This window comes from Phascolarctos cinereus, unplaced genomic scaffold, assembly GCF_003287225.1.
Source record: "Phascolarctos cinereus isolate Bilbo 61053 unplaced genomic scaffold, phaCin_HiC Scaffold_2;HRSCAF=192, whole genome shotgun sequence".
In the NCBI taxonomy this organism is placed as follows: domain Eukaryota; kingdom Metazoa; phylum Chordata; class Mammalia; order Diprotodontia; family Phascolarctidae; genus Phascolarctos; species Phascolarctos cinereus.
The window spans coordinates 376,224,653-376,249,095 of NW_027555625.1; positions in this window are offsets into that span (position 1 = coordinate 376,224,653).

The window sequence follows — 24,443 nt, forward strand, 5'->3', positions numbered from 1 at the left end:
TCCGTTGCCTAGAGTGCTACTACATAGACTGGGCTAGTTTTTCCTTAAAGACAGGGAAGGTGTTCTGAGATTTATTTGGTCCAGAGGACTAGGTTCAAGTCATTGATGCAACTTTCCAGTCATCTAGGAAGAGTACAAAAAGACCTCATTAGGCAGTTGGTATCATTTCTCGTTCCTTTGTTTTCTTTTTTTCCCTAACACCATTATTCCCTGTTCTCTCTCTTTCCTCTCTCAATGCTCTCTGTCAAAAAATAAAAGTATTTTCTTGTAACAAACTAGCATAGTCAAGCAAAACAAATCCGTATACTGGTTGTGTCTTAAAATGTATGTCTCATTTTGCACCTATAGTTCATCTCTCTGCCAAGAGACTGAGAGCATGTTTACAAAGTTTCTATAAGGGAGCAGCTAGGTTATTCAGTGCATAGGGCCTATAGTCAGGGGGACCAAAAACCTCCTGGAGTCAGGAGTTCAAATCTGGCCTCAGACACATAACACTCATAGCTGTGTGATCCTGGGCAAGTCATTTAACCCCAACTGCCTCATAAAAAACCAAACAAACGAACAAAAAAGTTTCTATAGTTTTCCCCTTGAATTTATGCCTCCAACATAAAATGCTTCTGTGTCCTATAGAAAAATTTATGCCTGTAATTTAGCGGTGAGTAATGAACTTAAAATTATTAAATATTTAAACAATTATATCTTAACCGCCCCTCTGTGAATTCTGAAATGACTTCTCTCTAAGTAACTAATCCTGTTGGTTAAGATGTATTCAACCTTATTTTTTTTGTGTGTGTGTGCTTTCTATTTTACCCATTTTGCAAAAAGGTATTATTGAAAAAAATCTTCCTCCAACTGTTTCTAAAGGTTGAATATATCAACCTATATGCTAATTGTCCCCATCTGGTCTTTAAGGATTTAGTTGTAAGTTGATCCATTTATTGGTGAGACTGATTTTTTTTTTTTAATATACAATTTGACCTAAGTCTTGAGGCAACTTATACGCTGGAGGTAACCTGGATCACTCCAAGTCACGGAGTTTTCTGGTAGAAGAATTGTCAGATTCTGAAATGTTTTCTAAAAACAGACAAATTTATGATTTTCTTTCCTTTGAATTCTTAATAAGAAGATACAGAGTGATGGATTAAAGAATCCCTTTCAGCATTATAGTCTATGAATTTATTAAGTGGGTAAAGTGATCATAATAGAAAACCCTAATAACAGTCTCCCACACTGGCTACTTGTTTGGTTTCTCCTTCTGTGAAGGATGCTTGTTCTTTAGTACCACAACCAAGTGAATCTGACTATTTGAAAGATCTTGTGCAGTGGGAGGTATGAAGGAAATGCCCATGGCTTTGGTATTTAGCAATTCATTTAGAGAGCACTCAGGGAAAGGTTATCCAAAAAACTAAAAACTTTATTTTGATGCTTATGTTGTGTTTAGTAAATTACCTGGTCACAATTGGAGCTGCTTAGCAAACAAGAGACAGATGTTGATGAATGTACAGCTAGCCGTTCACTGAATGAATGAATCCCTAATGGTACATTCAGCCCATCTCTTGATTGCAGACTCCTCTTCTGACAACTAAGGCTGAAGAAGGGAAAATGCACTCCTGGGTGGCAAAAGACTAGCCCTAGCCAGTGCCTAATTCTTCATACCAACAAAACTAGCCTCGGCTTCAGTCATTTACAAACCTTCCCAGGGACTTTATCTCGTTTCCCTGGAGTCTCTGTGGAAAGGAGTGGATGATCAATGAACTCCCTAAAAAAAATAATCTCCAGGACCAGATGGATTTACAAGTGAATTCTATCAAACACTTAAAGAACTAGTTCCAATATTATATAAACTATTTGGGGAAAAAAGGTGGAGTCCTATCAAATTCTTTTTATGATACAAATATGGTGCTGATACCTAAATCAGGAAAAGCCAAAACAGAGAAAGAAAATTATAGACCAATTTCCCTAATGGATATAGATGCAAAAATTTTAAATAAAACATTAGCAAAGAGATTACAACAACTTATCTCAAGGATAATACACTATGACCAGGTAGGATTTATACTAGGAATGCAGGGCTGGTTCATTATTAGGAAAACTGTCAGCATCGTTGACCATATCAACAACAAAACTAACAGAAATCATCTGATTATCTCAATAAATGCAGAAAAAGCATTTGACAAACTATAACACCAATTCCTATTAAAAACACCAGAGAGCAAAGGAATAAATGGAATCTTCCTTAAAATGATAGATAGCATCTATCAAAAACCATCAGCAAGCATTACATGCAATGGGGATAAACCAGAAACATTTCCAGTAAGATCTGGGATGAAACAAAGATGTTCATTATCACTACTGTTATTCAATATTGTGCTAGAAATGTTAGCTGTAGCAATTAGAGAAGAAAAAGAAATTGAAGGAATTAGAATAGGCAAAGAAGAAACAAAGCCAGCACTCTTTGCAGATGATATGATGGTATATCTAGAGAATCAAGTAAAAAATTACTTGAAATAATAAACAAATTTAGCAAAGTTGTAGGTTATAAAATAAACCCTCACAAATCATTGGCATTTCTATATATTACTAACAAAGCCCAGCCGCAGGAGATAGAAAGAGAAATTCTGTTTAAAATTACTATAGACACTATAAAAGATTTGGGAGTCTACCTGCCAAAACAAAACCAGGAACTATATGAACACAATTACAAAACACTTTTCACATAAATAAAGTTAGATCTAAATAATTGGAAAAAGATCAGTTGCTCATGGATAGGCCAAGCTAATATAATAAAAATGACAATTCTACCTAAATTAATTTACTTATTCAGTGGCCATACCAATCAAACTACCAAAAATTATTTTATTGAGCTAGCAAATACAAAAACAAAATTCATCTGGAAGAACAAAAAATCCAGAACATCAAAGGAATTAATGAAAAGAAATGCAAGCAAAGGTGGCCTAGCTGTACCTGATCTACTACTTGTTACTGGCTAAGAAATAGAGTGGTAGATCAGTGGAATAGATTAGGTACACAACACACTGTAGTGAATGAATATAGCAATCTACTGTTTGATAAACCTAGACCCCAGCTTCTGCGGTAAGAACTCACCATTTGACAAAAACTGCTGGGAAAACTGAAAAAAAAAATAGTATGGCAGAAACTAGGCATAGAGCAACATCTTACAGGTTTATACCAAGGTAAAGTCAAAATGGATGCATGACTTAGATATAAAGACTCATACTATAAGCAAACTGGAAGATCAAGGAATAGTTTACCTTTCAGATCTATGGAGAAGGGAAGAATTTATGACCAAACAAGAGATAGAGAACATTATTAAATGCAAAATGAACAATTTTGATTACCTTAATTTGAAAAGGTTTTGCACAAACAAAGTCAATGCATTCAAGATTAGGAAAGAGACAGAAAACTGGGAAAGAATTTTTATGACCAGTGTCTCTGATGAAGGCCTCATTTCTAAAATATGTGGAGAACTAAGTCAAATTTATAAGAATACAAGTCATTCCCCAATTGATAAATGGTCAAAGGATATGAACAGGCAGTTCTCAGAGGAAGAAACTAAAGCTATCTATAGTCATATGAAAAAATATTCTAAATCATTGTTGATTAGAGAAATGCAAATCAAAACAACTCTGAGGTACCACATCACACCTATCAGATTGTCTGACATGACAAAACAGGACAATGATAAATGTTGGAGAAATGTGAGAAAATTGGAATACTAATGCATTGTTGGTGGAGTTGTGAAATGATCCAATCATTTTGGAGAGCAATCTGGGGCTATGCCCAAAGGGCTATAAAAATGTGCATCCCCTTTGACCCAGCAACATCACTCTTAGGTTTGTATCCCTAAGAGATCATAAAAATGGGCAAAGGACCCACATGTACAAAAATATTCATAGCAGCTCTTTTTGTGGTGGCAATGAATTAGAGGCTGAGAGGATGCCCATCAGCTGAGGAATGGCTGAACAAGTTGTGGTATATGAATGTAATGGAATACTATTGTGCTATAAGAAATGGTGAGCAAGCAGAATTGAAAAAATAAACAACCTTAGAAAGACTTACATGAACCAATGCTGAATGAAGTAAGCAGAACCAGGAGAACATTTTACACAGTAACAGCCACATTATGGGATGACTGGCTGTGACAGACTTGGCTCTTCACAGCAATGCAAGTATCTAAGACAACTACAAAAGATTCATGATGGAAATTGCTATGCATACTCAGAAAAAGAAATAGTGGAAGCCCACTATTTGCTCTCCTTTCCTTTTGTTGTTTTGTTTTATTGCTTCATTCTCATGGTTCCTCCCATTAGTTCTAATTGTTCCTTACATCATGACTAATGGGAAAATATGCTTAACATGAATGTATATGTAGAGTCTATATTGGATTGTATACTGCTGTGGGTGGGGAGGGGGGAGAAGTGGGAGGAGGAGAAAATTTAAAACTCAAAATTGTATGGAAGTGAATGTTGAAAACTAAAAATAAATTAAATTTAAAAAAAGTGGTGGATGACATGTTATACACCCTTTAAGCTACATGATTGAAAGGGAATTTCAAAAACTTAATTCAATGAAAACTTGTATTAAGCCTCACTCTACCCTCCTTGCCTTGCCAGGCTTTACTTGCCTCTGGGACAATTGCATGCCTTTCATTTATTTATTTATTTATTTATTTATTTTTCTATCTATCTATCTATCTATCTATCTATCTATCTATCTATCTACCTGTTTATTTATTTATTTTTAGGACTTTATTATTTAGTTCACTTGTCTTCTCTATCCTATTGCCTGTGATCATCTTTGGTCACTTCAACATCTTTGTTGATATTCCCAGCCTCATAGTTCCTCCACCATCTCAACTCTAGTTTGCTATCTTCTTTACTTCTGCTACTCACAGTCATGGCTAGTCCTGTTGAGGTTTAGAGGTTTAGGGGTGCTGGGGCCCCAAAATCATGACACACAGGTCCTGTCTAAATGAATTTGACCCAAGCCTTCTTCCAGCCAAAGACAAGGTTTATTAAAGATCTGCCATATTGGCCAGACTCTTAAGGAATCTGCACATTAGTGAGCTTTTGGCTAGATTATAAGAATCTGAGCATTTTAATAGAGACAAGATGGACCTTATATACAGAAAGACTGTGGGAGGGATCTAGGAGTAGCCAACTAGTTTGGGGTGATTGGAAGAGGGGTCTAGGGAGGATCTTGATGGGAGTGACTAAGAGGTAGAATGGAGTCTAGATGGGATCAAAGGTGGAAAGTGGCCAGGGACCATTTGAAGGTAACACATAATAGAGGGCTGGGCTAAATTAAGATAACAAAGATTTGGGAGATTGGGCATGGGCAATAAGGAAAGGCCAATTGATAGGATTATAGCATCAGGGGAATGCTAGAGATTTCCTTGACCAAGTGGGAGAGTTCAAGGAGAGTCTAAGCCCTAGGGCCTGCTGACAAATGGGACCCCAATTCTTTTTAGGATAAGGGTCAAAGGTCTCGGTTTGGGCCCTTACTCCATCAGTCCCACCTGAGCGTTGCTCAGAACCGCATTACCCTCCAACTATTTCTTGAGTTCTGAAATTCTCCTTTTCAGAGTATAACTTCCTACCATTTTACCTTCCACCCTTCCTCACTTCTATACTTCTAATAAGCCTGCTCTTTACCTTCACGGAAATCTCTAGTCCCCTGACCTCTCCCTGTTCTCTAAGCCCATCGGCACCAGCACATTCTTGGATTCACTTTTCTTTCCACCCAGCCTGGGCCTCAAGAACAGCTATTTCAATTATGCTGTCACTATAATCCAGGATCTATTATCTGCTTAAATCTTCTGCTCTACCTGTCTTGCCAATCCCCCAAACAGGGTAATCCACATCATTCAGCATTTCAACTGCTGTTCCCAGGCTGCCAAATATTGTTGAAGAAAGTCACATGATTCTGAGGGCTGGTTTCACCACAAATTCCTGCTGTCTCACTTTAGTCGGGCCCTCACTGCTGCTTGGCAACCTGTGCCTTTATGTAGCAGAAACTCGGTAAATGTTTCTTAAATTGAACGAATATGTAAGGGCCTTTGGAGGAAAAAAAAATAATTCAACTTAAAAACATCCTCAGAATGAAATCCCAGGAGAATTAAAAAAAAAAAGCATTAATAAATCAGTCTGTGGTATTTCCTGAAGATGTCCTAAAAGGCAAACAGATATTCAAAGCTGTGGGAATATTGTTGCCTTTCACAGCCTATCTCATTTCAGTCAATATTTACCCTGGATTCTAATGAATATAAATTATCACTTAATTCCCAGAGTTTCTTGACTCTATTATTCGTTGGCTAATTAGTGATTTTGTGAATTATTCAGGCTTTGCACCTCATCTGCTTTTTTGGCTCTTTGATCGCCCATCAGCAGCTTTAATAGAAGAAGGAGAAAGGAGAAAATGAAACTCATTTAATTTTATCACTGGATTACATAGAGAATGGATACACCTCAGACTTACAGAATATTGGAGTTGGAAAGCACCTTAGGGATCATTTATTCCAGCTCATTTCAAAGGAGAAGAAACCTAAGCCCAGAGTGGTCTTTGGATTAAAGATTTAGAACTGGAAAGGATCTCAGAGGTAATTTAGTCCAGAGATGTCAAACTCGTGGCCTGTAGGCTATAGGCAGGATGGCAAAGTATAGTTAGAACCAGATGAAAAGGTAATTGGGAAATGTTTAAATAAATTAAAAATGCAATATAACATAAATAATGTTAATTTGTGATTTTCTAAATAAACATGTGGCCTGCAGGGATCTGATATTATTTGAGTTGACACCACTGATCTAGTCTACCCCAACTTATTTTACAGAAGAGGAAACAGACCAAGTAGTGGTATTCCTTGGTCAAACAGTAAAGGTAGTTTAGTAACTCTTTGGGCGTAATTCCAGATTTCTCTCCAAAATGGTTGGATCAGTTCACAATTCCACCAACAATGAATTAGTGTCCCAATTTTTCCATATCCCCTCCATCATTTGTCACTTCCCCTTCTATCATTTTAGCTAATTGGTAGGTGTAAAATAATATTTCAAGGTTTTTAAATTTGCATTTCTGTAATCAATAACAATTTAGAGCATTTTTTACATATGACTATAAATTGTTTTGATTTCTTCATTGGAAAAATCCCTGTTCAGATCCTTTGACCATTTATCAATTGGGGAATGATTCATATTCTTAAAGATTGGGCAAAAGTTCTTTATATATTTTATGTATGAGACCTTTATCTGATAAACTGTCTATAAAAATTTCCTCCCATTTTTCTGCTTTCCTTCTGATCTTAGTTACATTTGTTTTATTTGTGCAAAACCTTTTTAATGTAAATTATCCATTTTACAGCTAAATTTGCTCTCTCTCTCTCTCTCTCTCTTCTCTCTCTCTCTCTCTTTATTCATAAATTGTTTGCCTATCCATAAGTCTGATAAGCAATATGTTCTATGTTCTTTTAATTTTCTTATAAAATCTCCTTTGGTAAATGATGTAAGATGGTGGCCTATGCCCATTTTCTGCCATATTGCTTTCTAATTTTCCCAATGATTTTTTTTTTATCAAATAATAGATTCTCATTCCAAAATCTTAAGTCTTTACACTTGTCAAATATAAGGTCATCATGTTTATTTGCTGCTGTTAAATGTATGGTTACTTTATTCCATTGATTTACTTTTCTGTTTATTAATAAATAATTAAGGGGAATTTAAATGTCAGGTGCCCAGGAATTAAAAATCAAATCAGATTGTCATTTATACTGCATAAGGCATATAACCAAGTTTTAAGTGTGCCGTGATCAGAAACTGAGCCTGAGATAGTGACTTGACTGAGTCATTTAAAAAAATTTTTTTTTTGAGGGGGAAAAGACATGTGATTTAATTCTTTTTGGGAATTCCTTAGGGAATTCCATTTCTTCTCTATCAATGTAGACTGGGCCATCTCTGCTATTGATTATCTTAGAGAGTTGTTTGAGAGGTTGCATGAGCTGGCCAAGGTCACATATTCAGTATGGGTCAAAAGGGGGACTTGCATCTGGGTCTTCTAGCTTTGAGGTAACTATTCACTACTCCAGGTATGCTCTATTTTCATTTTGATGTAATATAATTCTTGTTGAGGAACTAGCTACTGGTTTCTTTATCACCAATAGAATGGCCTAATAAATATGGCCACCATCATAGAAAGGCTATTTTTAGGAGAGGTTTGGAAGGATCTGGAGTCAAGATCATTCCTAAGGAGGTGGTGGTGGGGAGGACAAATAATGGGAAATGATAATGACATTTTAGAATCCTTTCTAAAATATCTGTAATAAGTGGTCATCCACTTTCCACATAAAACTGTCTTCAAAGAATCCACTAATAATAATATAATAACAATAATAATGTTAACATTTATTAAGTACCTGCAATGTGCCAGGAACTGTGCTAAGTGCTTTATAAATATTATTTCATTTGATCTTCATAACCACCCTGCAAGGTAGGTGCCATTATTATCCCCACTTTACAGATGAGGAAACTGAAGTAAACAGAAGTTAAGTAGCTTGCCCTGGATCACACAACTAATGCTGTTATGTGTCTGAGGCTGCATTTGAATTTTGGTCTTCCTGACTCTAGGCCCAAGGCTCTGTCTACTGAACCACCAAACTACTTTAATCCATTTTGTGCCCACTCAGCTTTTGGATAAATGTAATCTGCTTCTCTGTAACCCCACTCACTTCTTCTAGCTCTGTCCTCTGGGACCAAGTAGAATGAATAAAATTTATCTTCCTTAAGGTAGCTCTTGGAATATTTAAAGATAGCTATCTTATGCCTTAAATTATCTTCTCTGGTGTAAATATTTCTAGTTCCTCCAACTGATCCTAATATAGCTTGGTTTCCAGTATCCTTACCATTCTGTTTAGTCTCCTGTAGATACTTTATGTGTATAAATTTCCTTCCTAAAATGTGGTCAGAATACAAGAGTTTCCAGCGGGACCATCACCACGCTCTGCTATGGCTCTCTTAGTGTTTCATCAGCACTTTTGGCTATTAAGTCATAGTTAATTCTTACTGATCTTGAGTTCCTAATACCCCCAGGTGTTTTTTTTCACCCCTTCCCATTAACTGCTGTCTAGTTATTATCTTCCCCAACCTATGTGCAATCAATTATGCAATTGATTTTTTGAACTCATGGATAGGACTTTACATTTATCTATGTTAAATGTCAACTCATTATATTTCCCTGTCAAGATCTTTTTGGATCTTGTTTCTGTTATAAAACATATTCAGCTTCATGTTATCTGCAAATTTAATAAGCATTTCAATTATATCTTTGGCTAAATCATTTACAAAAGAAATGAGTCATTGAATTTTTGGACCTCCAAGGTCATCTTCATGAGTCTAATGCATATCTTAAAAAGAATGCTTTCTACAAGTCCCCGATAAATGTTCTTGCTGTTTTCAGCAAGATCTCACTGTCTTGAGGCAGCTTACTCTAATTTTAGATGGCTTTTAATTATTAGGAGATTCTACATATGTTAAGCAGAAACTTACTTCCTGCAACTTTTATCCACTGCTGTTCTCTGGGGCCAAAGAAAAGCAAATCTAATCTGGCTAATCCATCCTCTTTATTTTGCAGATGATATTTGACAAAGGACATGACTTGCTCCATGACATGTGGCTCGTGAGTGACAGAACAGGGACCAGTATCCTCAGCCTGCAACCCTAGCTCTTTCCATTCCACCACATTGTTTGTATTCCAGAGTCAAGAACCTCTGATGTTTACACAGATTAAGCTGATCATGACAGAAGGTAAGAAGGAAGTCTGTTGTAAAATTATTAGTTGGAGTGGAGGAGGAAGAACATTGCAGGGAAGGGGGAATATCTAGAGAAAATGCCTGAGGTGTAGAGATGAACAGCCAGAAGGGCAGTGTCACTGGTATAAAGAGTATATGGTGGAGAGTAAAGTGTAAGAAGACTGGAAAGGTAGGAGGCATAAAAATATATATTCAAATGGATACAAAGTTACTTTTAAGAGAGGAAGGACTAGCAGTTGGGGGTTATTAAGATAAGTCTGCAAGAGGTGACATTGGAACAGAGCTTTTGAAAGATAGTAGGAATTCTCTGGGGTGAGGGTGAGGAGGGAAGTGAATTTCAGGTGTGGGGGATAGCATACCCCCATAGAGATGGGAGGTAAAATATCATGTATGGAGAGCAGTTTTTAATTCACAGCCAATAAAAGTGGTTGAATTTGGGGCAGCTTGGTGGTGCAGTGGATATAGCACTGGCCCTGAGGTTGGGAGGACCTGAGTTCAAATCCGACCTCAGACACATAACACTCACTATCTGTGTGACTCTGGGCAAGTCATTTAACCCCAATCGTGTCACCAAAAAAAAAAGGGGGGGGATTGAATTTGTGCAGTTCTTTTTGGGTAAAATGAATGTGTTAAAGTTGCATACAATAAGCATGCATATGGAGGCATAGACACAGTTGAAGTGCATAGCAGAAACTCATTGTACTTGTAGAGGAAATGGAGAGTAAAGAATATGCAATAGAAGCTGCTCTAAGAAAGCCTTGGTGCATTTGGGTGGAATGGTGAGCACGTGGGATCATTGGAGACCTCTCTCAGGGAGGTAAAACAAGATTATCTCCATTATTAAGCTAACAATAAGATTTTACCATACAGGAGTTAGGAATTTGTTTGAATTAGATAAAAAGATATAATCAAATTTAAAGGAGACCCTGTAAATTTAATAACCAAGATAAATGAAACTGACAATGATCTCACACCCTATGAGTCTAAACACAAGACTAAGATTAGACCCAGGGGACAGAGTGGTTAATGAATATGGTTTGGCTGATGCTTTTTCATCGTCTGATGAAGATCAAATGGAGTTTTTAATGTGGCCTTTTTTTTTTTAAATCGAGTGGGGTTAAGACAGAGTTATTTCAAATCAGTTTAAACCAAAGTACGGGAACAACCAATAACTTTGAACCTACATAACCAGATAGCAGCTTCATGGGTAATTTAATCACTAGCGGAATTATGTAACTTGTCTGTGTCAAATGGTAAAATACCTATAATGGGGAAATCTGTAGGAGTAATTCCTTTATTTAGAGTTGGATTGTGAAGCCACATCTAATGGATTCATATCTGCCTATCTCTCTATCGGTTGCCAGGGTGTTAGTGAAGGAGGAGGGAACAAATTTGGCCCCAAACAAAATTGTGAAATAGACCAAGTTTACTTTACTTCTCCCCACCCTCTCCTGTCATGTAGTTATTCTGTCTTTGTGTGATCATTTGCCTACTGAAGGCCCAGAGCTGTACTTTCAGCTGTCTTGTCTCTATTAAAAATTTTCCTGTCCAGGGTCCTATTCCACTAGTGTCCTATGACAGCTAGTTAATCTGAAGCACTAATCTGTGACAATGTGATGGTGGATGGGTTTCAGTGAGTTTCTTTGTTATTTTTCCCAGTTAGGTAACTACATGCGTAAACAACTCTAATATGAGGAATTTCAGATTCCTAGAGGAGCTACTTTTGAAAAAATAGACCTTAACCCACATTACCTTTTAAGCCACATTGCACAGACTATTTATAAGTACGGAGGCAGGTCTCAGGAGGAGATGTACGAAAAGACTTTGCCCCCATGCATTGAGAAGTGAAGAATTAAGGGAATTATTCTCATTATCCTAGACCTCAAAGCATTGTCACCTGAGAGGTTCAGAGATTGAGGCAAATGAGTTAGGTTTTTTGTTTTTACCTTGAACTGTCGTTACTGTCCCAGTTCTCCCCTTCACATTTTGGGTGTTGGCACAGCTTGACTGTCAGGACTGTCTGCCTCTGCAATTGTATCACTATTAACACTTCCAAGTCAACCATCCGGTCAGCTATTATGCATTCTGTGAATGAGGGCCATGGTAGCTGAGTCATATTTAAAGATGTGCCAAATGCTTTTGACTTCCTAAAGCCTTGACTTCTATTCTGGAAACTGAGAAATATTAGACAAAGTAATCTGTCTGATTCATTAGCAAGAAAATGAAAAGGTGGCTTTGAAGTGGTTGTTAAACTTGCATTTCCATTGTGCAAATTGGAATTTGAATGATATGAGGTAGTGTGGTGTGGTGGAATGTGGACTGGTATTGGAATCAGAGGACATGGGTTTGAATACTAGACTGAGAAATTAACTATGTGACTTTGGGCAAATAATTTCTCATCTGTGAAATGAAGGATTGGACAGGATCAGTTCTTAACCTGGGGTCTGTAAACTTTTAAAAACTATTTTTATTACTGTATTGCAATATAATTTCTTTCTTTAATAATTGGATATATTTATTTTATATATCTTAAAATATTATTTTGAGAAGGAGTTCATAAATTTCACAAAATGGCTCAAGGGTGTCCATGACACAAAAAAAGTTAAAAACTCTTGGACTAGTTGACCTTGAGGATCCCTTATAGCTCTAGATTTATGATTCTCCTGTAAGTTAGTTTATGGGTGACGTATATGGTCACATGTCATATATAGTTAAGGTGGTATTAGGTGGGCTGTGAGGGGACACTATCTGACAACTGCAACAGCTCTCACCCCTTATTATCTTCTACTGGCTCATTTTTCTAATTCATTCTCTATACAGGTTCTAAGGCAATACAATGTAAGACCAAATATTTGCAAATTACTTAATATTTCTCACTGATTAATCAATTAGCTCTGTCCCTTCAGCTAGTTTATAAACAAACCAAAGAAACTTCTTTTCCTATGAGCTTTCAATCTTCTGTATCTTAATCTCAAAACTTATGGTCTCATAGGCTTAAACAATATCAATGTTACTAATTATATAATTTATTATATTAGAAAGGAATAAATAAAAAAAACCCCAAAATAATTGCTTACAATATATTAGAGTAGTAAAATTCATGACTAGAGTAACTTCCATGCTCTTGAAAAGCAAGTGGCTCCTTAGGGTTGACTGTCTTGCTCCCTACTCCCTTATCTTACATATATGTTAAGGTAGTGGTATGAAGGTTGCAAAAGAGCTCAGCTCCCCTATAGGACCCAAGTAAAGGAAAACCAAAGAGTAACAGAATAAGCTTCTCTACTCTGTCAAGAACTGAACAATAAGGTGGCCAAAATGTAGCGGAAGATAGGAAAGATTTTGCACCAGGGAACTGAATCAAAACTGAGATAAAGCTGAAGCTTTTGAGACTTGAAAAATGAGCTATACTTGGGAAGATGTAAGTAAAGAAAAGAAAACATCACATACAATGAATAAATAACCAAGATTATGAGCTGGTGAAAAGGATTAATCCACAATAAACAGATCCACAGAGAAGAAAAATGATGTGGCTACAAGGACTATAACAATGGCTGGAAAAAAATGAAATTAAAATTTAAATAAGAGCTCAGATGGGAAAGCCTGGAAGGAGAATAAAAATGTTTTAAGAAGAGATGGAAAACCTTACCCGTATAATGGTTTTAGTGAAAAAACAAATAATGGAACAGTCAGAATGTCACGAGTCTAGAAAACAGTAAGAGGTAGAACAAAGTCAAAAGATGGAAACATAGAAGAAAATGTAAGGTTTCTGCTATCAAAAACTACTGCTCTGGAAAACAAATATGGAAGAGATAAACAAAGAATCATTGAGTAAATGAACTTCTTGAAAACCACGATTGAACAAAAAACTAGGGTACCATAATTCAAGAAGTCACAAAAGAAAATTGTCCAGATCTATTAGAGTCATAGGGCAAAGTGAAAATAGAATGAATTAGCTGATCATCTCCTAAAAGAAACTGCAAAACAGATTGTCAAAGCAAAAAAAGCTACAAGAATCAAACAAGAAAGAAAGAGCTTAAATGCCAAGGAATAATAGTAAGCTTCATGCAAAGCTATACTGCAACTAAAGGAGAGAAAATCTTGGAATAGCATGAGAAAAAGATAAGGATGATAAATCCATGTTGATTATGGAATGATTATAATTACATATATTTCTCAGCTGCATTTGGCACCTTTACAGAAATTGCTCATGGGCTAAGACATAAACACTTTATAAGCAAGTTTAGAAAATCAGAAATGTTAAATAAATGCTTCATTGACTATAATGCAATGAAGTTACAATGAATAAAGAAAATAAAAAAAAAACAATCCAAACTTAAATGGAGACTAAATAATTTTGTCCTAAAGAATTTGAGTCAAAGAACAAACTATATGAACAATATAAAATTTCATCAAATAAAACAACAATATTAAGATAATATTCCACAATTTGTGAGATGCAGCTAAAGCAATCCTTAGAAGAAAATTTATATCTTTAAAAATTTTAATCAATAAATGAGGGAAAAAATAGATCAGTTAATTGTACGTGCAATGGAAGCTACTAGAAAAACCAATAAATCAAAATCCACAATTAAATACAAAAATAATAATCCTGAATATCAAAGAAGAGAGATACAAAATAACAACAAAAAAGACCCGTTAGTTGATTAAATAAAACAAGGAGCTATTAAAAAATGAAAAGCAGAACTCCAAACAATTGAAGAAGATAAATGAAATCTTTGGAAGCTTTTGCCCAATTATAAGTTAAGAAAATCAGTAGTTTAAATAAAAAAAGAATATTTATAAAATATAACATCCTAAGATTAACGGAGCAAGAAATTCAAAATTTAAATAACTCTATCTCAGAAAACAAATTGAGCAATCCTCTAAATCACTATTGATTAGAGGAATGCAAATTGAAACAACTCTGAGGTGCCACCTAAAACCTATCAGGTTGGCTAATATGACAGAAAAGGAAAATGATAAATGTTGGAGAGAATGTGGGAAAATTAGTACACTAACACACTGTTGGTGGAGTTGGGAAATGGTCCAACCATTTTGGAGAACAACTTGAAAACATGCGAAAAGGATTATAAAACTGTGTATACCCTTTGATTCAGCAATACCACTACCACATCTGTATCCCAATGAGATCATAAAAAAGGGAAAAGCACTTACTTGAATAAAAATATTGTACAAGCAGTTCTTTTTGTACTGGCAAAGAATTGGAAATTGAGGCAATGCCTATCAAATGTGGAATGGCTGAATGAGTGTTCATATATGAATGTAATGGAATACTACTGTGCTATAAGAAATGATGAGTAGATTTCAGAAAAACCTGGAAACTTACATGAACTGATGCAAAGTGAAGTGAACAGAACCAGGAGAACATTTTTATGGCAGCAACACTGTATGATGATCAACTATGATTGATTTAGCTCTTCCCAACAATACAATGATTCAAGATGATTCCAAAATGTCATGATGGAAAATTGTATCCAGATGCAGAGAAAGAACTGGTGGAGCCTGAATGCAGGTAGAAGCATATGCTTTTCACTTTTTTGTGTGTTTTTTCCTTTTGTTCTGTTTCTTCTTTTATAACATGACTAATATGGAAATAAGTTTTACATGATTGCACATGCATATAACCTATATAAAATTGCTTACCATCTTGGTGAAGGGGGAGTGAAAGGAGGGAGGGAAGGAGAAAATTTGCAACTCAAAAGTCTGTAAAAAGAGTATGTTAAAAATTGTCTTTACGTGTAATTGGAAAAAATAAAATATTATTAAAAAAAAGAAATTTAGCAAGCCAATTCTTTCTCCCACAGGGAAAAAAAAGCCCCTAGTGATAATTGGATTTACAAGTGGAATACATTAAATATTATAAGAATATTTAATTCTAATATTACTTTAATTGCTTTCCCCCAAAATGGAAGGAATTCTACCATTTGTTTTCTATGATACAAACAAAAGTCCAGATACCTAAACCAGAAAGTAGTAGAGTAGATAAGAAAATTATAGACCTGTATCCATAATGAACATTGATACAAAAATATTAGTAAAGAGGCTACAGCAATGTATAAAAAATATCGTTATGTTCTAACAAGTTTGGATTTACAAAAGGAGTAAAGAGTTGGTTGATTTTTTTTTTCAGAGAAAAATAGATATTTAATGAAATAGAGGACTTTCAAACATTCCCGAATGGATTATTTCAAAGTTGTTTATCTTTACACTATTGTGTAATGCTGAATTGAAAATCCAACATCCAAACAGAAGACTCAAGCATAAAAAGGTAAACATGAAAGAGCAATTACAAGGGTCTCAATATAGTTAAACTCTTTATGTTCTTTTTTTTTGACTTTTAATAAATTCATTTATTTTTAGTTTTCAACATTCACTTCCACAAGTTTTTGAGTTCCAAATTTTTACCCCATCTCACCCCTCCCCCCACCCCAAGATGGCATGCATTCTGAATATCCCTTCCCCTAGTCTGTCCTCTCTTCTATCTCTCCCCCCTTCTCTTATTCCCTTGCCCTTCTATTTTCCTGTAGGGCAGGATAGACTTCTGTACCCCATTTCCTGTATTTTTTATTTCCCAGTAGCGTGTGAAAACATTTTTTTTAAACATATGTTTTTAAAATTTTAGGTTTCAAATTTTCTCTCTTCTTCCCTTCCCACCCACCCTCATTGAAAAGGCAAGCAACTCAATAAAAGTTGTATAAAAGTTATGCAAAACACGGCCATAGTAGACATGTTATGAAAAACTAACTCTATTTCCCTTAATCCTATCCTGCCCTTCCATTTATTCCATTCTCTCTTTTGACCCTGTCCCTCCTCAGAAGTATTTACTTCTGATTACCCCTTTCCCAATCTGCCCTCCTCTCTATCATCCCCCTGCCTTCTTGTCCCCTTCTCCCCCTATTTTCCTGTAGGGTAAGACAGATTTCCATACCCAATTGAATGTGTATGTTATTCCCTCCTTAAGCCAAATCCTATGAGAATAAGATTCACTCATTCCCTCTCACCTTCCCCTTTCCCCTCCACTGTAAGAGACTTTTCTTTTCTGTTTTTTTTGTGAGATAATTTACCCCATTCTACCTCTCCCTTTCTTCTTCTCCGAGTATAATCCTCTCTCATCCCTTAATTTTATTCTCCAGATATGACCCCTTAATCTTCAACTCACCCTGTGCCCTCTATCTATCTACATATACATACATATAATTTTTTTCCTCCAACTACCCTAATACTGACAAAGGTCTCATGAGTTATAAATATCATCTTTCCATGCAGGAATGTAAACAGTTCAATCTTAATAAGTCTCTTATGATTTCTCTTTCCTGTTTACCTCTTCATGTTCCACTTGAGTCCTGTATTTGAAAGTCAAATTTTCTATTCAGCTCTGGTCTTTTCATCAAGAATGCTTGAAAGTCCTCTATTTCACTGAATGACCATTTTTTCCCCTGAAGGATTATACTCAGTTTTGCTGGGTAGGTGATTCTTGGTTGTAATCCTATCTCCTTTGCCCTCCGGAATATTATATTCCATGCCCTGTGGTCCTTTAATGTAGAAGCTGCTAAATCTTGTGTTATCCTGATTGTGTTTCCACAGTACTTGAACTGTTTCCTTCTGGCAGCTTGTAATATTTTCTCCTTGACCTGGGAACTCTGGAATTTGGCTATAATATTCCTAGGAGTTTTCCTTTGGGATCTCTTTCAGGAGGAGATCTGTGGATTCTTTCAATTTCTATTTTGCCCTCTGGTTCTACTATATCAGGGCAGTTTTCCTTGATAATTTCTTGAAAGATGATGTCTAGGCTCTTTTTTTGATCATGGCTTTCAGATAGTCCAATAATTTTTAAATTCTCTCTCCTGGATCTATTTTCCAGGTCAGTTGTTTTTCCAATGAGATATTTCACATTGTTTTCTAATTTTTCATTCTTTTGGATTTGTTTTTACAGTGTCTTGATTTCTCATAAAGTCACTAGCTTCCAATTGCTCTATTCTAATTTTTAAGGAAGTATTTTCTTCAGTAATCTTTTGGACTTCCTTTTCCATTTGGCCAATTTTTCTTTTTAGGGCATTTTTCTCCTCATTGGCTTTTTGGACCTCTTTTGCCATTTGGGTTAGGCTTTTTTTAAGGTGTTATTTTCTTCAGTATTTTTTTGGGTCTCCTTTAGCAAGCTGTTGACTTATTTTTCATGATTTTCTTGCATCACTCTCATTTCTCTTCCCAGTTTTTCCTCTACTTCCCTTACTTGCTTCTCAAAATCCCTTTTGAGCTCTTCCAAGGCCTGGGACTGATTCATATTTTTCTTGGAGGCTTTGGATGTAGGAGCTTTGACTTTGTTGTCTTCTGGTTGTATATTTTGATCTTCTTTTTCACCAAAGTAAGATTCTATGGTCTGACTCTTTTTGGACTGCTTGCTCATGATCCTGGCCAATTACTTGAGTTTTAAACTCTTTGTTAAGGTAAGAATCTGCTTCCAATGTGGAGAATGTACTGTCCCAAGCTTCAGCGGTTTCTACAGCCATTTTCAGAGATACTTGTAGGGGCCTGTAAATTTTCAGTTCTTCCAAGGTGGTATGATAAGGGGCGAGGTGTTTACTCTTTGCCTGGCCTGTGACCACAAGTACTCCTTTCTGTCCTGTAACTGTGAGGATTTCTCTACAGCCACTACAAGCTCCACCAAGCCAGCACTCCTCCTCACCCCAGCACTGCAGCCCAGAACTGTGACCCAGATCCAAACATGGGCAAAGCAAGAGATTCCTGCCTTAGCACTGGCAAAGAGATCCCTGCAATCCCTCTCTGATCAGCCACTGGATTCCCCCTCAGTCATGGGCTGGAAGTACGAAAGCAGCTGCCCCCCACCCAGGGCCACTCTCTTGGGGAATGGAGCTGAGACCCCACCTTCCTGTCTAAGCACGGACAGAAACAGACTTTTCCCACTGACCTTCTAAGTTGTCTTTGGCATTGGTGGATTGAGGAGTCTGGAAACCTCCACAGCTGCCCGAGATTCAGTCCTCTGAGTCCTGCTCCAGGTTTGCTGTGGCTTGTGTGTCCAGGCTGCTGCGCTGCACTCCCCTTTCCGATCAACCATCCAGGTTGTCTTGGGCTGGAATTTGTTTCACTCTGTCTTTTTGTGGGTTCTGCTGCTTCCGAATTTGTTTAGAGACATTTTTTATGAGTATCTGCAGGGTTTGGAGGAGAGTTCAAGCAAGTCACTGCTTTCACTCCGCCATCTTGGCTCCACTCCCCAAATCGGTTGAAATTTTGGAAAATTGTGAACATAAGTAACCATATTAATAACAAAACCAATAATATCAATTGTATTAGTGAATGCCAAAAATATTTTGATGAGCTACACTACCATTTTATATTAAAATATTAAAATGCTTTTCTTAATGTTGTTGAGTATTTACATAAAGTATTTACATAAATCTGTAATGGGGAAAATGGCAGAGGCTTTCCCAGTAAGGTCATGGTTGAGGCAAGGATGTCCAGTGACATGACTATTATTTTATATTTTAGCTAAAGCAGTAAGACAAGGGAAAAAAAAGTTGAGAGATTAAGAACAGGCAAAGAAGAAATAAAATTATTGCTTTTCCAGATGGTCTGATTGTTTACTCAGAGAACTTTGGATTCAACTAAGTATTAAATGAAACGATAACTCCAGCAAAGTAACAGGATATTAGATAAATACAAATTATTAGCTTTTCTGTATGTTACCAATAAAACCCAGCAAGAAGATAGAGAAACAGGATTTACATTCAAAATAAGTGCAGAATATAGAAAATATTTGGGAGTACACTTACCAAAACACAATAAGAATTATATGAACACCACTACAAAACTCTTTACAAAAGAAAAAAACAGACTTAAATGATTTGAGATTTATTTATTAATTGTCAATATAACAAAAGTGCTAAAATTACATAAATTAGTTTACTATTTTTAGTTCTCTGCCAAGGAAACTATCAAAGGTTTACTTTATACAACTAGACAAAATAATAATATTCATCTGAGGGAACAAAAAGTCAAGAATCTCAAGGAAATTAATGAAAAAAAAAGTGGAAAAGCAGGGCATCTAACAATGCCACATTTCAATGTATACTGCAAAACAATAGTCAAATATGTTTGGTACTGGTTTAAAAAATGGAAAAGTTGATTAGTAGAGCATATTAGGTACATAAGATCCAGAAGCAAACAAACATAGTAGCTTAATATTTGATAAACCCAAGGACCTCCAAGTAATGGACTCACTATTAGATAAAACCTCTTGGGAAAAATACAAAGCAGTCTGGTAGAAATTAGGTTTATACCAGAACTTTGTACCATACACCACAATAAGGTCCAAATGGATGTATGATCTAACTATTAAAGGTCATATAATAAGCAAATTAGAGAGGGAGCAAAGGAGATACTTTTCACAATTTTGAATGGGGGAAGAATTCTTGACCCCATAGGATGCAGAATACGTAAGAGATAAAATGGACAATTTTAATTACATAAACTTAAAAATTTTTGCATGAACAAAATTAAGAATGTTAAAATTAGGAGGGAAATAGTTAACTGGAAAAGAAATGTTTGGAATGAGTTTCTCAGACAAAAATCTTATATGCTGTATATGTGTATGTGTATATGTGTATGTGATGGCATTGGAATTGTCGTGTTAAATTTATTATATTTATTATATATATTATATATTTATATATATTTATTATATTTTTGAAAAGAACAAGCTGTATATATGTTCATGGTTCCTATACAAATATCCTTTTTTAAATATGAAAATGATCATATTTTAAGATGTCTCAATAGATAATGTCTCTCTAAATTTACGGTAAAAATTCTTAAATGAATATATAGAGGAGAGGAGGCAAATAGGCAGAGCAGTATTAGAAATACCATGTTAAATTTAACATATAAGTAGAAAAACTACACATAATGGAGACTTTCTGTGTCATGGACATTCCTTATTTTCTGTTCTTTGTGTATTTGGAAATGTCCGTTTAAAAATTCATCATAAAAATTAAAGTTAAAAAACAAAGGGAGAGAAAAGAAATGTGGAATATCACATACTAATGTTGCCACATTTGTTTTGGGACAGTGATTCTCTTAATAACCTCTTTATGAAATAAGAGTTTAAATGTAGTTCTCTCAAAATATCTCTTCATACTCTTTCTTTGACAGTTAACTCACTCGACCTCTCAAGTAAGAAGTTCTTTTAGTCTTTTTTGTCTGTGCCCCCACTCAGTCTCTCTTTGTGACAATTAATCCTTTTGAGATGACAGTTAACCTTCCTCTTTGAGATTCTCTTCCTTTTTTTAAAAATACATAATCTCTGTGGGAGGGTCTATTGAAATTGTTGTTATGCTAATGGATTACACTAAATTTAAACCCCCGAGTCTACCATCCAAGCTCAGTCCCTACTACTTACTTCCCTGAGGCAGTTCTTTATATCAAGGTAGTGTTTTCATATTAATTTTTTTTTTAATCTCTCAAAGTTCTTCTGTTTCATTTTAATTTTTAGGAAGGATCAGGCTACTTAGTGTAGAGGCATCTGGAAAATGACAGATGCTTTCTGGAAGCATGCTTTGCAGATTCATTTTTATCTGTGTGAATACAGATAACTAACATTTATGTCACACTTACCCTGTACCAAGCACTGTGCTAAGTGCTTTACAATTATTATCTCATTTGATTCTCACAACCACCTTGGGAAGTAGGTGCTATTATTAGCCCCATTTTGCAGATGAGGAAACTGATTAAAACAGAGGTTAAGAAATGTGCCCAGGGACAGACAGCCAGTAAATATCTGTGGCTGGATCTGAACTCAGATCTCCTTTACTCCAAGTCTAGTACTCTATCCACTGTGCCACCTAGCTGCCTATGTAGGGTGTCTGCAAGAGTATAGGTAGGCAGAAAGAAAGCAAGTAGACTGTTTTCTTTTTTCTATAGTCAGAGAAGTCTTTCCAAAAGGAGGCATGTTTGAAAAGGTCAGATTGGGTAAAAGGGAGGTTGTTTAGTAGATGAATTTTACCAAAATGCTTCTTAATATGAGAAGGTATAGACAAGTTGCAATCTTTACAGGTGGAGGGAATACTTGCATGGATGAGATCTCAGATCTATGACAGTATATCGAACAACTTATTTTATTATTTTTAAAATTTATTTTGGAGGCAATGGGGATTAAGTGACTTGCCCAGAGTCACACAGCTGGCTAGTAAGTGTCTGAGACTGGATTTGAACTCAGGTCCTCCTGACTCCAAGGCCAGCGTTCTATCCACTGTGCCACCTAGCTATTCCCTAGAGCATATTCTGCCTTGGCTTTCCTCTCACATTCTACTATATTCTTGGAGATCTCATCGTCCTTTTCTAAAGCTAAACTTATCTTAGAAGTTCATCAGTTCCTTAATGCTAACAAGATATCTGTCATTGAAAATACAAACCAGATGAAGTTGCAATCTTCTTGGCCATGACAGCTGGGCATAACTGATAAAGTGATCCCTGGAACTAGTTTGAGGCTCAGAAAGCAACTGCACTATATTTAATGGTAAAGAAAATGAATGCTATTATATATCAGGCTAAACAAATCATGCTGTCCAAATGGAAAACATTGCAGCCATTTGAGTTTGCCACTTAGCTTAACCAGTGCTTTTCAACCAGCACAAATAGAACATAATACAACAGTATACACATAATGTACTGTTCTAAATTCTGCAAATCCATTTCTTCTACATATTTATTCCATGAAATTTCCAGCTAAATGATACACAGAATGAGGTGGTCATTACAATGAAAGTGAACAGCAGAGGATAAAAAGAAGAAAGGGAATTTCAGTTGCTATATAATGCTGCTGCTGCTGCTAACTGACATCTCTTTGGCACTTTGAGGTTTACAAAGCATTGTGCATACATTGATTCTCACAATGACCTTGTGCTTGAAAGCAAAATAGTTAAACAACAGAGGTACATGATGCTAGAGGAAAACAGCATGCTAAGGTGGGCAAAGCATCTTACATAAGTTGCCTCTTTCAATCCTTACAACAGCCTTTGTGAGATAGGTACTATTACTATCCTCATTTTACAGATAAAGAAACTGAGACTGAAGAGGTTACCTGGCTTCCTAGGATCATACAGCTGAAAACTATCTAGAGCAGGATTCAAACAGGCCTTATAAGAAAACATCTAGTTCATAAATGGGCTCTGCACATAGTAGGTGCTTAAAACATATATTGAATTGAGCTACCTTTCTTTATCTTCTGGAAGAAATGCACTAACAGTACCCTGAGAATTAAAAATATGTTTTCCCAGAGAAAAGAAGCCTTCTCTAGGAAAATTAGAATTAAAACTTCAATTCCACAAGCTCTCTCAGGAACTATAGGAGAGGGGACAACTGCCATGATTTATATTTACTTATACACTAATATTGGCATTTTTTTTTGCCCAGGCTTAAGATTTCATCTGTGTAGGAAGCTTCTGGGAAAGAAATCCTTCTCCAAACACATTTAAGCATTTTTTCCCCCTGCAATTTATAGTCTCAGAGAGCAGCCTAAAGCCCTGAGAAGTTAAATGACTTGCCTGGGGCCATGCAGCCAGAATGGGTCAGAAATGAGACTTGAATCCAGGTCTTCAGATTCTAGGACCAGCTGTCTTCCATGAAGTTTCCCTCTATGACAATTTTATAAAATGAAATTCTTCAGGAGTTGCATAAATGATGCCAATGTAGCTATAATAAAAACTCAAATAACTAGAATTACTGGGGAATGTGCTTTTGTTCTGGAGGGTGGAGGTAGGGTGGGGTTAACTGAAGGATCTGGTTAACTAAGGATTATACAGACAACTTTTTGTTTCCACTCTAGTTGAAATGCTCTCTATAATGTGCCAGGGTACTTTTCTGCCATAGGAGAAATATTTTTAGTGCAATTCTTTGAAGCCTACTTTGATAATTGAGGACTTGCAGTGAGTGCCTCAGGGTCCTCATTATGCAGTTGGATTATAGGAGGTCCGGGGTTGTAGCTAGGGAAAGGGCTTAATCTATCCTGACTAGTACATTTTATGTAAGATGCTTTTTTGGCTATATCCCTGGTATCAGAATGTGGAGAAGTTTTGCTTTTTTCCTCAAGGTCATATAGATAAGAATTTCTGATTAATGGAGGATTCTGATTAGCTAGGTTTTGCATAACTGAAGTTCGATTCAATTCAATAATACTATTTTGACTGTAGCTTTTTAAAAAAATCAACCTTTTGTTTTGTCTACATGTTACTTGAAATGAATGTAGTTACTCTCTCTCTCTCTCCTCTGCCCTCCTTACTGCTTTCCCCTTCAATGCCCAGTAAATGGACTGTGTTTTGGATGAAGATGACTGAACCACCTAGTTGTTTTGTATAGACACAGGTCAAGCTCTCACCTTTTCTTTGGTGGAGAAAATAACAGTGGGGAAAAATGAAGTGGTAGAGAAGATGAAGAGGATATAGCACAAGAGATAGGAAGAAAAATGAGAGCACGGGGTTGCTTTTCAATAGATTTAGGCTCAACTTTATCTCCCCTTCCATAGTTTCTGCCCTGGATGCAGTTAAATTTTTGTCTGGGGACATAATAAGGTACAGAACAAGCAATGAAGGGTCTTGTA